This window comes from Chiloscyllium plagiosum, unplaced genomic scaffold, assembly GCF_004010195.1.
Source record: "Chiloscyllium plagiosum isolate BGI_BamShark_2017 unplaced genomic scaffold, ASM401019v2 scaf_13277, whole genome shotgun sequence".
NCBI classification, from domain to species: domain Eukaryota; kingdom Metazoa; phylum Chordata; class Chondrichthyes; order Orectolobiformes; family Hemiscylliidae; genus Chiloscyllium; species Chiloscyllium plagiosum.
In genome coordinates this window covers 15,870-19,578 of record NW_025213036.1, presented here as the reverse complement: position 1 = coordinate 19,578, position 3,709 = coordinate 15,870, and the positions used below count along the sequence as shown (strand labels likewise).

Below are 3,709 nucleotides of genomic sequence, written 5' to 3'. Positions count from 1 at the left end.
TCACCCTATTATAGGAAAGATGTGGATGCTTTGGAGGGGGTTCAGAGGAGGTTTACCAGGATGCTGCCTAGACTGGAGGGCTTATCTTATGAAGAGAGGTTGACTGAGCTTGGACTTTTTCATTGGAAAAAAGAAGGTAGAGAGGGGACCTAATTGAGGTGTACAAGATAATGAGAGGCATAGATAGAATTGATAGCCCTTTTTCCCAGGGCAGAAATTGTTAACATAGTTTTAAGCTGTTTGGCGGAAAGTATAGAGGGGATGTCAGAGGTGGGTTCTTTACGCAGAGAGTTGTGAGAGCATGGAATGCGTTGCCAGCAGCAGTTGTGGAAGCAAGATCATTGGGGACATTTAAGAGACTGCTGGACATGCATATGGTCACAGAAATTTGAGGGTTCGTACATTAGGTTTACCTTACATGGTAAGGCACAACATCGTGGGCTGAAGGGCCTGTTCTGTGCTGTACTGTTCCGTGTTCTATATTCGAAATGGAGCATATTTGGGAAAATCTGAAATCATCCATTGTGGCAGAAAAAATATGAAAAAAGAACATGATGTAGATGGTGAGAGATTGCAGAGCTCTGAGCTGCAGAGGGATCTGAGTGTCCGTGTGGATAAATCAAAAAGATGCTGGTGCGGCAGTACGGCAAGCAATTAGGAAAGACGACAGAATGTCCTCCTCATTTATTGTAAGAGAAATTGAACACAAATGTCAGGTTAAAGTCCAAAATATATTGGAGAAACTCAGCATGTCTGGTAGTATCTGTGGAGAGAGAAACAGAGCTAAAGTGTTGAGTCCAGTCTGACTGTTCTCCAGAACTCAATTTCCCTCAATTCTATTTCTCTATCCATAACTGCAGTCAGACCTGCTGAGTTTCTCCAGGAATTTCTATTTGCTGTTTTGTAACCAGCTTGCCCTCCATCCTGCTCCTTGTTCCCTGCCTCCATGTGTATTTGAATCATTTCAATAAAGAGCTTGTTCATCCTCATGGACCCTGCTCCCATATATTAGCCCAGTCAATAACACCCCACACAGAGAGATCGACAAACCATCATCTCGTCCTGAAGTGATCTCTTTGATTTTCCTTTCACTGCTTTCTTTGGAATCTGAAATGGAAACGGGTTTTTGATGATCAAATGGAAAATGAGTGTGAAATATTCACAATTGAAAAGAATGTCCCTGTCACACGTTGCTTTTTGCTCACACTCACACATTGCAGCAGCCACTGAATGGCTCAGCTCACCATGAGCTGCATTCCCATCACTCGAAGGGCCAGCTCAGGGTTGGATTGGGGTCAGCTCATTTCACCAGGAGACTGTGGGTTCAATCCCAGTGTCTCCAGGGTGAGTGTGAGTTTCTTACTGCCCGGGGTGAGCCTGTCCCTAAGATGGTTTTTCAGATACAGGAACAGTGAGCCAAGCACTGATTCGAGGCTTTGAGCTTTGGCTTTCCATTCTTTGAGCTTTGGAAGCATTAGCAGTGATTGATAGTAACAGGGAGAGATTAAAATAGAAACATCGATACCATGAGCCTCTGAGTTAATCGTTATTTGTGCAGAATCTCAGAAGAGAATTTCAGTTCCCTAATCCCAGGAGAGCCTCTGGGGCCCATTATCAGAATTGGTTTAAACCTGCCCCATCTGTTTTAATCTATTTAAATCTGTAACTGTAATGTGTTGTTGAAAGATGGGGAAAAGTACCTTTAGTATCAGGCCCACTTTCATTCTCTGCTGAGTCTGAAACAGAGAGAACAGGATTTCAGTTACCAGACCGCACAATCCGATATCTGAATGGTTTTCAATGATCTCCCCCTCACCCACCCCTCCCAACACTGCAAACTGACCCCACACTCAGCACTCGGGCAGGGGGCAGCTCTTGATATGAGTTGAAGCTGAATATCAGACCATTACTTAGTGAATGTAACTCTACTATTCCAAAATTAATGGATCCTGAGAGCAGAAACGTAGAGGACCCAATTGAATTCTCTGATCCAATGTAGGAGGTAACATACTGGCATCGATATATGTTTGGCTCAGGAAGTTGAAATATAGTGCCAATGTAAATGGGTCATTTCAGGTTGGTATAATGTAATGATGAGTGGTATACCACAAGGATCAGTGATGGAACCTCAACTTTTCACAATTTTTAGAAACGACTTGGATGGAGGGAGGGATGAGATGGTGATGAAATTTGCTGCTGAGTTAAAAGCGTTTAGGAAAGGGAGTCATGGAATGAACATAACAAAGGAAGTTACAAATCACACAACACCAGGTTATGGTCCAACAGGTTTGTTTGGAAGCACTAGCTTTCAGCATGTTGCTCCTTCATCATTGACACCTGAAGAACAACCACCTGATGAAGGAGCAGCGCTCCGAAAGCTAGTGCTTCCAAATAAACCTGTTGGACTATAACCTGGTGTTGTGTGATTTGTAACTTCCTTTGTTATGTTCATTCCATGACTCCCTTTCCTAAACGCTTTTAACTCAGCAGCAAATTTCATCACCATCTCATCCCTCCCTCCATCCAAGTCGTTTCTAAAAATTGTGAAAAGTTGAGGTTCCATCACTGATCCATCCTGTTCCTTGTCCCCTGCCTCCACGTGTATTTAGATTACTTTAGATTACTTACAGCGTGGAAACAGGCCCTTCGGCCCAACAGGTCCACACCGTCCCTTCGAAGCGCAACCCACCCAGACCCCCTACATTTTACCCCTTCACCTAACACTACGGGCAATTTAGCATGGCCAATTCACCTAAACTGCACATTTTTGGATTCTGGGAGGAAACCGAAGCACCCGGAGGAAACTCACGCTGACTCCCATGCAGAATTATTTCAATAAAGAACTTGTTGATCCTCATGGACCCAGCTTCCATATATTAGCCCAGTCAGTAATGCCCCACACAGAGAGATCTACAAACCATCATCTCGTCCTGAAGCGATCACTTTGATTTTCCTTTCATTGCTTTCTTTGGAATCTGAAATGGAAACGTGTTTTTGATGATCAAATGGAAAATGAGTGTGAAATGTTCAGAATTGAAAAGTGTGTCCCTGTCACATGTTGCTTTTTGCTCACACTCACACATTGCAGCAGCCACTGAATGGCTCAGCTCACCATGAACAGCATTCCCATCGCTTGAAGGGACAGTTCAGGGTTAGATTGGGGTCGGCTCATTTCACCAAGAAATTGCGGGTGAGGTAGAGTCTTACTTAAAGTTTACACTCAGATTTTTTAGGGAATGTGTGTAATTCATTTTCCTCCAGCTTAAAGCCGAACCCCTCATTCCCTTTATCCTGAAATCTCTGAATCCTGGAAATCCCTCTCTCCCGAACTGCACTGAGTGGTCCCAAGCCACGTCTTAAAATATATAAAGCTGGAGAAATTCCTAGGACTGGATCAGGTGTTACCCAGAACTCTGTGGAATGCTCAGGAAGTGATTGCTGATCCCCTTGCTGGGATACTTGTATGATTGATAGTCATGTGTAAGATGCCGGAAGACTGCTGGCTGGGTATCGTACTGCCATCGTTTAAGAAATGTGGTAAGGAAATGCCAGGAAACTATAGACCGGTGAGCCTGATGTCAGTGGTGGATGGGTTATTGGAGGGCTCCTGAGGGACAGGATTTACATGTATTTGGAAATGCAAGAACTGACTAGAATGAGTTCACATGGCTTTGTGCATGGGAAATCATGTCTCACTAACTCAATTGAG

General features: G+C 43.9%; 1 long non-coding RNA gene across 3 annotated transcripts in view; it reads right to left on the bottom strand.

Moving 5' to 3' along the window:
• Positions 1 to 3,077, bottom strand: part of LOC122547524 — a 13,506-nt gene extending 10,429 nt beyond the window's left edge. The window contains exons 1-3 of one of the 3 annotated variants that reach the window (XR_006311022.1): positions 2,919 to 3,077; positions 1,701 to 1,736; positions 1,051 to 1,107 (exon numbers count right to left, since the gene is read on the bottom strand). This is a non-coding gene — a long non-coding RNA (uncharacterized LOC122547524). The remainder of the gene's footprint in view (positions 1 to 1,050; positions 1,108 to 1,700; positions 1,737 to 2,918) is intronic. The other 2 variants (XR_006311021.1, XR_006311023.1) reach the window with 2 other exon arrangements.
• Between the last annotated feature and the right edge of the window lie 632 nt (positions 3,078 to 3,709).